Source organism: Malaclemys terrapin, chromosome 1 (genome assembly GCF_027887155.1).
Source record: "Malaclemys terrapin pileata isolate rMalTer1 chromosome 1, rMalTer1.hap1, whole genome shotgun sequence".
Lineage (NCBI taxonomy): Eukaryota > Metazoa > Chordata > Testudines > Emydidae > Malaclemys > Malaclemys terrapin.
The window spans coordinates 228,846,782-228,859,220 of NC_071505.1; positions in this window are offsets into that span (position 1 = coordinate 228,846,782).

Consider the following 12,439-nt stretch of genomic DNA (forward strand, 5'->3'; position numbering starts at 1 on the left):
CACACAGCTACCTGGCTGCCCCTGAGCCTAGGAACCAGACATGCCGGCTGCTTCCGGAAGCTGCCTGAGATAAGCGCCACCCAGCCAGAGCCTGCACCCCGTATCCCCTCCTCCACCCCAATCCTCTGACCCAGCACCCTGTCCTGCACCCTCAACCACTCATTTATGGCCCCATCCCAAAGCCTGCACCCCCAGCCCGAGTCCTCACTCCCTCCTACACCCCAATTCCCTGCCCCAGCCTGGTAATAGTGAGTGAGGGTGGGGGAGAGCGAGTGACAGAGGGAGGGGCGGTTGGAACTCAGAGAAGGGGCAGGTTGGGGAGGGGCAAGGATTTCAGTTTTGTGCAATTAAAAAGTTGGCAACACTAGGTCTCCTTGATCTCTGTGGGGCCTTGCTAATTGCTCAGTCTCTTTATGCCGAGTGCCACCACTGATAACGTGACTCCAGGTGCTAGGGCTTTGACAAACCCCTCTACGTATCACAGAAATTATTGCAAGAATTGCCTGTGCTGTCTCCTGTACTGCCCCCACTCCCAACCTCCAGCAGTGGAGAAGCACCATGATCCTCACCCCCCATAGCATGGGGTGCTGCTAGGGTTGCCAACCCTCCCGGATTGGATAGGAATCTCCCAGAATGGGCCTCGATCTCCCAGTGGCTATTGAAGCCAATCTGGGAGATTTTAGGCCCCTAAAAATTCAATCAGCAGTGTAAAGGGACTAAGGCAGGCTCCCTACAAGCCCTGGGTCTGCACAGCTCCCAGAAGCGGCCGGCATGTCCCTCTAGCTCCTAGGTGCGGGGACTGCCAGGGGGTCTCTGCGCACTGCCTCCGCCCCGAGCGCCAGCTCCACAGCTCCCATTGGCCGGGAACCCTGGCCAATGAGAGCTGCAGGGGCAGTGCCTGCAGGCAGAGCAGCACACCGAGCCACCTGGCTGCCCATGAGTCTAGGAGCCAGATACACCGGGAGCCGCCCAAGGTAACCGCCGCCTAGCTGGAGCCTGCACCCCAAAACACCTCCTGTGCCCCAACTCCCTGCCCCAGGCTCAGCCCAGAGCCCCCTCCCACACAACAGACATAGTCAACTTGGGCCCCAATCCTGCAACATGGAGCGGGTGAGTGGACCCTTATGCTTATGTGGCACACCATTGATTTCAGAATTCAATAATACAATAGTAGATATCATGTTTTCAGACAGGTATATAATTTTTAAAGCCATGATTCTACAATATAATTTGCATGGTGAGCAGGGTTCCACTTGGATGCAGTGATCCACCTGGTAGAGATAATTTCAGGTTTGGAGCCTTAATAATGCACATGGCAGCCAGGTGAGAATATTACACACACCAGAAAGGGAAGGACAGAAGAACAAGCAACAATAAACATAAGTAACAGCTGTATAACAATGTGTCTTGTCCATTTAGTGACTTCAATTACATGGCTGTTCTTGTCTTGCTCCTCTAAGCTGAATAGTAAGCCCAGTGTTTTTTTGCAAATGCTAAATAACATGAAATAAAATAAAAAAGAACATAAAAATGACAAAAAATGAAAAACTCACCCTGCAGTGGTGGTGGTCCCTGTGGCTCCTGTCCCAAGGGGCTGTATCTAGGTGTCTGGTCTGAGCATTGTGACCTGGCACCTGAGGTTGCAGTGTCACTCACTCAAATTTGGCTCACCTGCCCCTGTGTCATGATGATGGAGGGTTGGCAGGGCCAAACCTGAGCAGCACTACAACCCTGAGCACCAGATTGCCACACCTAGAGCAGGGAGATGGCCCCAAACCTATGGGACAGGAGTCACCACTGCAAGGTAAGTGCAAGGTACCACCCGTCCTTTGGGCAGGATCCAACAACCTCCCAGGGCCTTTCACCCCTTTGGGGGAGGAGGGAAGCTAGCGGGGGAGTTGGAATACAGTGCAGGAGGGAAGGGGTTTCTGGGGCTAATGGGGGCTTGGAGGGTGAGTCTCAGTGGAAGAGGGGGAATAAATAAGCGGGGGGGGGGCGGTCCCTGAGGATATAGAGGGAGAGGTAGTGGTGAGGGTGGAGGGCTGGAGAAGGAAACAGTAGGGGTTGGAAAGATCCATGGTGCCCTATGGTGTTTGTGTCACTGAATGGGGATGGAGAAGCGGGGGTTATTTGAGGGCTGCAGTAATGGGTAAGTGTCAGTGGAGAACATCTAAGGAGCTGTTTGTAAGCAACAGTGGACAAACCATGAAAAAAGAAAATGAAGTGTACTGCTGTATGCTTGTTTTTAATTCATAAAACCGTTCAATTCCATAGAATAATGCTTAATAAAGTGAGGCAGTATAGATAAATTAGGGTAAACTGGGATGTTTATAATCTTTTTATTTATATACAGTCTTTTGAAGTATTTTATTAATGTAAATGTAATAAAAACATTTTGAATGGATAACACAAAATAAGAAATTCCCACAAAATAAAATGAAAAATTATTTAAAAAATAATAATTTCTTGAGGTTCTACATATATGTTTAGTGCAAACGAACTCAATTTTCTCTGTAATGTATTGCAGTTCAAAACAGAGAGAAAAATCATGTAATACTATGGAAGCCCACTAGGAGACTAATAAAAGCCTGCAGTAGCTAGTCCGTTGTTTGCACAAGGATCTAACTTTTTCTTTGACTCTAAAACTGATGTTGAAACTGATGTCACTGAAGAACTTCCTACAGTATTTGGACAGTTATTTCTAAAGAAAGATCTGAACCAGTTGACAAAAAAAACTTGTAGTATGCAGTGTTGTAGCCATGTCGGTCCTAGAGTTGAGGAAAAGCTCTCTGTAAGCTCCAAAGCTTGTCTCTCTCACCAACAGAAGTTGGTCCAATGAAAGCTATTACCTCGCCCACCTTGTCTCTCTAAAAAAATCTTTATTACTTTATTTTAAAAACCATTATACTGATTAGCAATCTGATTTCATAGCATTAGGATATGGTGATGAGAATGGGATATCATTATAGTGAGTGGTCAATTAAATCACAAAATGATCTGAGAACAGAAGGATGGAACCCCAATCTGAATACGTTGTTTGGTGGGGATCTGCCCTTACTACTCTATAACCATGGTGGTACACAGATGTTTTCTGGCACAGTTTGGGATGCTCATATTCTCCAACTTTGTGTGTGTGTGTGTGTGTGTGTGTGTGTGTGTGTGTGAGAGAGAGAGAGAGAGAGAGAGAGAGAGAGAGAGATGGATAACATACATATAGAACAAAATTGTCCCATCCACAATTAGCACTCACACAAACACAAAAATGTTCCAAGAGAAATGTAACTATGCCAGACAGGTGTACACGATCATGGTTAGGGCTGTATATTAGTTTGTCCCATTTTAAGGGTCTAAGTTCTGAAAAGTCATATGGAGAGAACCATCTTAGTTTAACATTTAGGACTAGATGACCCAATGGGTCTTTTCCATCCAGTTTCTTTGGTTCTGTATTGCAGTTTTAGCTTTTGATGAAGCATAAGCAATCTCTGTCCAGCATCATATATAATTTAACATATAATGTTGTAGTACATTACACTTTATCATAGTTGTATCTGAACAGACAGAAATTTAAAAGAAAAAAACATGATAGTGTGACAATCAGAGTCCATTCGCCCCAAGGGGAGGACAGGGGGTCTGAACTCCAAAGAGTAAGCAATTGAATCAGCTGGTTGTATACAATATTATTGTGTATAAAAAATATGACAGGTAAGGTCTTTTATGAAACCTTGTAATGTTCTGAACTTGATAGTCATTATGAGATATGTATACAGACAGTGGTTATGAATTATGCATTCATGTATATAGAATACTATGCTTATGACCTGTACTAAATTTCAAATATACCTCACAGCAGGGAGGGCTCCTCCCAAGCCAGATGGGTACACAAAACTGAATGCAACTAATGGCCCATGGTATGACCCAGGAAAAGAAAAATGATGGCCCATTATAGTTAGTGGGAAGACAACGAGTCATCCCAACTACTGAGTTGAGAGGGAATTTCCCCCACCATGAATCTGAGAGAAACAAAAAGAGAACTGCAAACCCTTAAAAGAGAAGTGGTTTGAAGTGAAGGGTATTGTGACACTCTGTATCTCAGGGGAACACCCTACATCCCCATGTTCATCCTTATAATACGATTGTGTGGTATCCAATGCAAAGTTTGTCATGTTGTGCGTCTTCAGAAGGCTCATGATGCACTGAGCATTGTTGTTATAGTAATGTTATAGGTTGTAATTTCATGTATATAGTTATGAGGCTGAAAATGTGTCCTCATGGCTTAAAACAAGCCCAGGCAAAACTCTCCAGGAACAAAGGGGCAGTTCACACCTCATCAGGGCATGTATGGGACAAACCCAGCCCAACCTTACAGGAACAAAGGACACTGGCCTAGGCAGCAACAAATGATTTGTTGGACTCTCTAGTGAGTCACCCCCCTTCCTTTGGTAAGTTTGGGACTGCGATGAGGTAATGCTCACCTGACTCTGAAGGGGGGGAGGGGGCAAAGCCAAGAAGGAAGAAAGAACTGTGGTGAGAAGCATCTAAGTTTGGAAGGGCATTGAAAGTGTTAAGATCATCTTAGAATATGTTTTGCTTTTATTTCATTTGACCAAATCTGACTTGTTGCGCTTTGACTTATAATCACTTAAAATCTATCTTTTGTAGTTAATAAATTTGTTTGTTTATTCTACCTGAAGCAGTGTGTTTGGTCTGAAGCGTGTCAGAGACTCTCCTTGGGATAACAAGCCTGGTGCATATCAATTTCTTTGTTAAAATGATGAATTCATATAAGCTTGCAGCGACCAGCAGGCATAACTGGACACTGCAAGATGGAAGTTCCTAGGGTTGTGTCTGGGACCGAAGTTATTGGCTAGCATCATTTGCTTGCACAATCCAAGCAGCGGCTGGCCAAAAGTGCTCATTCACGTAGCTGGGAGCAGCTTACATGCCAGAGGCTGTGCGGGAACAAACGAGGAGTGGGGGTTCTCACAGCAGAGCAGGGTAAGGCTGGCTCCCAGAGTCGAGGATTGGAGTGACCTAGCAGATCACCAGTCCAGATAACACTAGGGGAACGTCACAGGTATCCAGAACCGAGGGACAATCTCAAAGGTGGTGGAGGGGGCTATCTGTGAACCCTGGGTCCCCTCAATGGCTGTAGGGTACATTGGGAAACTGTTCAAAGGCAGTAGGTAACTAGTATTAAAAAAGGAATCTATCTAATGCAGAAGTGTGAAGACTGAAGTTGCGTCTTTGTGTATTTTCTGTGTAACTTGTCTGTGTTCACTTTTCCTTATTATTTCATCTTTGAATCTGTGATTTCTCCATTAAATACACTTTTTGTTTATTTTTATCCCAAGCAGGATTCTGGTGCCCAAACTGTGTGGAGTCTGCATGCCAAAATGAACTGATAACTGGGGGGCAGGTTTCATACCTTCAGAGGTGATGAACCAGAAGAGAAAATTCTGAGCGTCTGGCAGTTAAGATCTTGGGGTAGATGGATTTGGGGAGACCCAGTACTATTAGGGCTGTTGGGATCACCCTGCCAGCGGTAACTAGGTTGGTAGAAGCCAGGGTGAGAGCTTTATATTAGTGGGCTGGTTACTGGGATCAAGGTTCCGAGCAGGATACAGGGCAGGCAATGACAGAACCCCTTACTGGTGTTGGTGAGCTCTAAAACATGACAGATAGCACTGTTTTTTGTGTCTCCTAGTGCAGAGGTTCCCAAACTGTGGTCCGTGGACCACCAGTGGTCCACGAGCTCCATTCAGGTGGTCTGCGGATAGTTCCCTCTAAGGTGTGCACCTGGGCAGCCACACACAAGAGAATGAAGGGCCCACCACCTAATTAGTGGAGCTGCGCAGGCATGGCTCCACTAAATAGATGCCTGGATCCTGGAGAAGATGCAAGGTGAGGTGGTGGCTTTGGGGGGAATAGGGTTAGCTGGGAGGGGGCAGTGGGGTGAGAAGAAGGGGTGGGGGGAATTTGGGATGTGCAGGGCTGTGGCTGCCAGAGAAAGAGGCGACTTTCCCCAGCTCCAGGGCTGCGGCTGGAGATGGCCCTCCTTCCCAGCCTCAGCTCTGTGGCTGTTGTGGGGGGAAAGATCCCCCTCCTTCCCAGCCTCAGCTCAGGGGCTGCCGCGGCAGGGGAGAGAGGGCACATCCATTGCATTAGATAGGTAAGACTACTGATATTAAAATATGAGTTGTGTGCTTTTATTTGTAAAACAAAAAAATGTTAATTTTTTTTATAGCACTTTTATCCAAAGTGCTTTACAATAGTTAGCTAATGGTACAAATAACATTTGGAAAGATCATTAAGTGGTCCGCTGAGACCCTCACCAATTTTCAAGTGGTCCATGAAAAAAAAAGTTTGAGAACCACTGTGCTAGTGCATTCTGTGTTGTATGTCTATTTAGACTCTAAGCTCCTCGGAACAGGGACCATGTTTTCTTTTGTGTACAATTACGCATACTATTGGTACTTGTAACAGACTGGCAAGCTTCTCCTGCACGGAGAGGCTGATTGGTTCCTGTGGATTCACAGAGGCAGGTATGGCGCCTTACATTTTGCTATCAATATAGAGGAGATAAGAACAGCTATACTGGGTCAGACCAATGATTCATCTAGCCAGTATCCTGTCTTCCGACAGTGGCTGCTGCCAGGTAATTCAGAGGGGATGAACAGAACAGGCAATTATTGGGTGAGCCGTCCCTTGTTGTCCACTCCCAGCCTCTGGCAGTCACAGGCTTAGGGATACCCAAGGCATGGGGTTGCATTCCTGACCAGCTTAGCTAATAGCAATTGATGGACCTATCCTCCATGAACTTACCTATTTTTTTTTTATTCCAGTTATACTTTTGGCCTTCACAACTTCCCCTGGCAACAAGTTCCATAGGTTGACTGTGTGTTGTGTGAAGAAGAACTTCCTCATGTTTGTTTTAAATCTGCTGCCCAGTAAATCATTGAGTGACCCCTGGTTCTTGTGTTATGTGAAGGAGTAAATAACACTTTCTTATTCACTTTCTCTACACCATTCATGATTTTATAGACCACTATCATGTCCCTACTTAGTTGTCTCTTTTCCAAACTGAAAAGTCCCAGTCTTTTTAATCTCTCCTCATATGGAAACTATTCCATACCCTTATCACCTAAGCCCTTAGGTTTACGCTATACTTAATATGAGTTACTTAGAAATAAAGACAATGCCCAGGGACTGGATAACTCTGGAATTTGTACGAAGTGTGTGTAGCCAGATTTGCTGGAACCTAGTGGACTCCATCAGTTTACAGTGCTTAACTAATAATAATATATCACTGTGACAGAATGTACCTCTGTATTCACACCCTATACACTATTGTAATAATCTTTGTACAAAATATGTCTTCTGAAGTATCATTTGAAAACTAATAACTTACTGGTCAGTAGTGTATGGTAGAATGTATGTAGTAACATTATATATAAAGTTATGAATTCCTTTAAATGACATTGGTAGCGCATGTTCGAACCCATGTAGCCCCTATTAGGGAGGACTTGTCAAGCAGGCCTTACACAACAGGAGTGTGTTTACATCAGTTTACAGATAAGTTGTAAACAGTGTCTTCAGACAGTGAGAGGGGGGAAATAGAAGACAAGGAAAATCAGCAAACTTCATCATGCAACTCTTCACCACTAGACACCATGTCACCACGTTTACTTTTTGAATAAACATTGCTCTGAGACAGAGATGGGCAAACTACAGCCCACAGGCCACATCCGGCCCGCGGGACCATCCTGCACAGCCCTTGAGCTCCCAGCCAGGCAGGCTAGCTCCCAGCCCCTCCCCTGCTGTCCCCCCTTCCCCACAGCCTCAGCTCGCTGTGCTGCCAGCGCTATGGGCGGCGGGGCTGCAAGCTCCTGCCTGGCAGTGTGGTGGCATGGTTGGCTCCGGAAAAGCGGCATGGTAAGGGGGCGGGGACCAGGGGGGGGGAGTTAGATAAGGGGCAGAGGGTCCCAGATGGCAGTCAGGAGACAGGGAGCAGAGGGCGGTTGGATGGGGCAGAGGTTCTGGGGGAGGGCGGTCAGGGAACAGTGGGGTTGGATAGGCATGGGAGTCCCGGGGGGCCTGTCAAGGGGCAAGGATGTGGATAGGTGTCCGGGCAGTCAGGAGACAAGGAGCAGAGGGCGTTGGATAGGGGGTGGGATCCCGGCGGGGCAGTTAGGGGTGGGGGGTCCCAGGAGGGGATGGTCAATGGACAAGGAGGGGGGTTGGATGGGTTAGTGGTTCTGAGGGAGGCAGTCAGGGGGCGGGAAGTGGGAGGGGCAGGGGCCAGGCTGTTTGGGGAGGCACAGCCTTCCCTACCCAGCCCTCCATACAGTTTTGGAACCCCGATGTGGCCCTCGGGCCAAAAAGTTTGCCCACCCCTCCTCTGAGGGGTAACCTTCAGGAAAATGCAGCTCCAAGGGGGACTGGACTATAAAAGTGAGGGGCAAAACCAGCCCACGTTATCTGTCCCTATCCATCTCTCCCTTTTTCACCTAAGAAGAAAAAGAAACAGCCTATGGACTTTGGGAGCAAATCCTGATGGGAAAAAACCTGGTCAGTAATATTACTGGAAACCTGTCGAAAGAACTTCACGTTAAACCAAGTCTATCTTGTTAAGTTTAGAAAGTGATTTATTTTTATTTATTTTTGTAACCATTTTTTACTTTAATGCCTCATACTTGTAACCACTTAACATCTCTCTCTTTGTAAGTAAATAAACTTGTTTTATTCTTTAATTAAAACTAATCCAAATGGATTAGGAATTGTTTGGCTAATTCCATTTAAAGTAGCAGACTGTTGTATGTTGAACCCCTGAGAGGAGCAATGGGCCTAATATATCTGGACTGTTCAGGAGAGGGCTGGACAATACAGAACACACATTTTGGGGGGGAAATCCAGGACTGGAGTGTGTTGGGGTCACCCTGCAAGTAATAACCAAGACTTCTAGAAGCCATAGTATGGCTGGTGTTTGCTGACAGGCTGCTGGGGTCAAAGCTGTTGGACCAGGGCTGTGGCTATACCCACAGACACTCAGGGCATGACCTGCATGCTGTTTGGGAGAATCCCAGGTTGGGAGCTACAGCAGCAAAGCATTGTGAGGAACCTCGGGGTGCATGGCTAGTGTTGACACAACTCCTCACTGGCTTGAATTACACCCTGGAATGTCCCATCACATGATCATATTCAGTCTGAGAACGGTAAAGCTGACTTCAAGCAATTACATGGCAAACAGTAGAATTTTCTCATGTGATTTTTATTCCTTTTTATATAGGACATGAGTTATAAACAGCAGGTGTGAAGGTTGTGTTAATACTTGAACACATGTGTAGCACAGATAATTCTGCATTTTGTGTGATATTTGTGACATGTGGCCCAGCCACTAGGAGTCTTGCATAGAGAGAGGTCTTCTTACAACTCTCAGCCCCTGCTCAGAACCCTGACAGGTCACATGGCTTAGTACTGGAAGCCACCATGACTGGTAGATGGGAAGGGGGAAATGAGATATTTTGTCCTCTTTTATACAGGATGTGGAATTAGTTGCAGAGCAGCACAATATGCATTAACATTTTCATAGAATTGGGCAGCCTTGGACTCCTTACATTACTTTTCCAAAGACTATTCCTTTTCCAAAGAACCAGAGCATGCAAGGGGCTTGATAAAGCAAGGTACAAAATCCCTTAACTCCCATTGAAGTTTTGGTCTGATTTACGTAGGTCTGAGATTAGAATTAGGCCTGTTATCTCTTTTCTCTTCCTTTCCCAAAGTCCAAGAGCAGCCAGTAGAACTAGGCAATAGAGCATGACTAGGGATGTAGGAACTGCCATGTCAGATCAGACGAGTGCTGTTCTAGTCCATTATCCTGTCTGTAACAGGGGCACACTCACCTCTCACAAATGCCTGCCCTTGGCCAAGTGCCTGGGCCTGCATTCTCTCTCTCTGTTTGTCCCTGCTCCAGAATAGAGCACTGCCCCAGGGCTCCCTCCCTGGAGACAATGTCTCCTTGAGCCCTTTCTGGTCACAGCTCTCCAGCTGGGCCGCCACAGTTCAGTTCCCTCTCTGAGGTGCCTCAATGTCCAGGCCACTTCTCCCAGTGACTTATAGGGGGAGAGGGGGGAAAAGAGAGGCAAGGGGGATCCAGGCCCACCCCTACTCCAGGTCCTAACCTAGGGACCCTGTAGAAAACAGCCATCCACTGTGGTCCTTTTTTATATGTCACACAGCTTCTCTAATTCCCTGGTCTGCTTCCCCAAGGCCCTGTACCATCTTCACCCTTACCTCAGGGCCTTGTCCTAATGGAGTCCCAGCAACCAACTCAGGACACCTTCTCACCCTCCCCGACTTCTAGCAGCACCGCCCTTTCGGAGATTCTGCAGCTCTGCCTGCCTGCCACACAACATCCATGCTCCCCCAGCTCCAGCAAGGAACTACAACTTACTCTGGCCCTGCTGCAGCTCTTATAAAGACCTGCTGGACCCTGATTGGCTGTGTCCCACACAGCCACTCTAGGCAGCTTGGAGGACCCTCGCCACTGCCCTTTTCTGGGGCGGGGTGTGGCAGGGCCAGAAGGCCTCCAGCAAGGGGTCTCAGAGGATTTGATATACCCCATCACAATAATAGTGGTGGTATTCTTCAGAGAAAGGTGCAATAAGCCCTGTAGTGGACAATCATGGGAACATCTGCCAGCATATTTCTTCCTAACCCCCATTAGCTATTGATTAGCTTCTGCCTGAAATATGAGGATTTGTTTTATTTAAATTTTGCAACTATCTATATAGCTATAGTTGCAGAGCAGCACAATATGCATTAACATTTTCATAGAATTGGGCAGCATTGGACTCCTTACATTAAGTCAGTGATAAAATTGAGTAATTTCACCCCTCTCTCGTCACTGCCTCAGATAGCAGGTGCACCAGACACACTGTACCAGCTGGTGCCTGTTGAGTCAGTAACTCACTTCCTTCCCCAGGAGGTGGGGTTGGGGCAGAAACTAATTTCAGTCAGTTTCTGTCCAGTCCTTTTTTTTTACTATTCCTTTTCCAAAGAACCAGAGCATGCAAGCTATACATAGCTATAGCTAGATAGATAGATAGATAAATGGGCAGAGACTAATTTGTATGTCTACATGTTTTTTCTGAATCCTACTAAGCTCTTGATCTTAAAGGTGTCTTTTGGCAATAAATTAAATATGTACTATATTAAAAAACCCCTATGCTTGTTTTTATCATTTATCTACATCTACCTTTAATTATTGTTTCACCCAGTTTACCAAGAAGTAAGGCTACTATCTTGTAGACAATAGAATCATAGAAATGTAGGACTGGAAGGAATCTTGATAGGTCATCTAGTCCAGCCCGCTGCACTGATGCTGGACTAAGTATCCTCTAGACCAGTGGTTTTCAAACTTTTTTTCATTTGAGGGCCCCTAAAGAATTTCTAATGGAGGAGCGGACCCCTTTGTAAATCTTAGTCATAGTCTGCAGACCCCCAGGGGCCTGCGGACCCTAGGTTGAAAACCATTGCTCTAGACCATCCCTGATAGGTGTTTCTCTAACGTGTTCTTAAAAACCTTACTATGGAGATTCCACAACCTCCCTAGGTAATTTGTTCTAGTGCTTAACTACCCTTACAGTTAGGAAATGTTTCTTAATGTCTAATCTAAAGTTCCCATAATTAAGTCCACTGTTTCTTGTCCTGTTGTCAGTGGATAAGGAGAACAATTTATCACTTTCCTCTTTATAACAATCTGTTACATAATTGAAGATTATCATGCCTTGCTTAGTCTTCTCTTTTCCAGACTAAATAAACACAGGTTTTTTCAATCTTTCCGTATAAGTCATGTTTACTAGACCTTTAATCACTTTTTGTTGGTCTCCTCTGGATTTTATCCAATTTGTCCACATCTTTCCTAAAGTGTGGTGCCCACAACTGGACACAGTACTCCAGTTGATGCCTTATTAGTGCTGAGTAGAGTGGAAGAATTATTTCTTAGGTTTTGTTTACACCACTCATGCTAATACATCCCAGAATGTTGTTTGCAATAGTATTACATTGCTGACTCATATTTAGTGTTCATTATAACCCCCAGATCCTTTTCTGCAGTGCTCCTTCCTAGGCAATCATTTCCCATTTTGTATGTGTGCAATTGATTATTCTATCCTAAGTGCAGAACTTTGCATTTGTCCTTATTGAATTTCATCCTGTTTATTTCAGACCATGTCTCCATTTGGTCAAGATCATTTTGAATTTTAATCCTGTCCTCCAAAGTGTTTGCAACCCCTCCCAGCTTGCTATTGTCTGCAAACTTTGTAAGTTTGCTCTCTATACCAGTCATTTATGAAGTTATTGACTAGAACCAGACCCGACTACAACATTTGCTGCCCCCCAGTTCTCTAGTATAGTAGCTGATTTCCGTGAGACTTTTTTC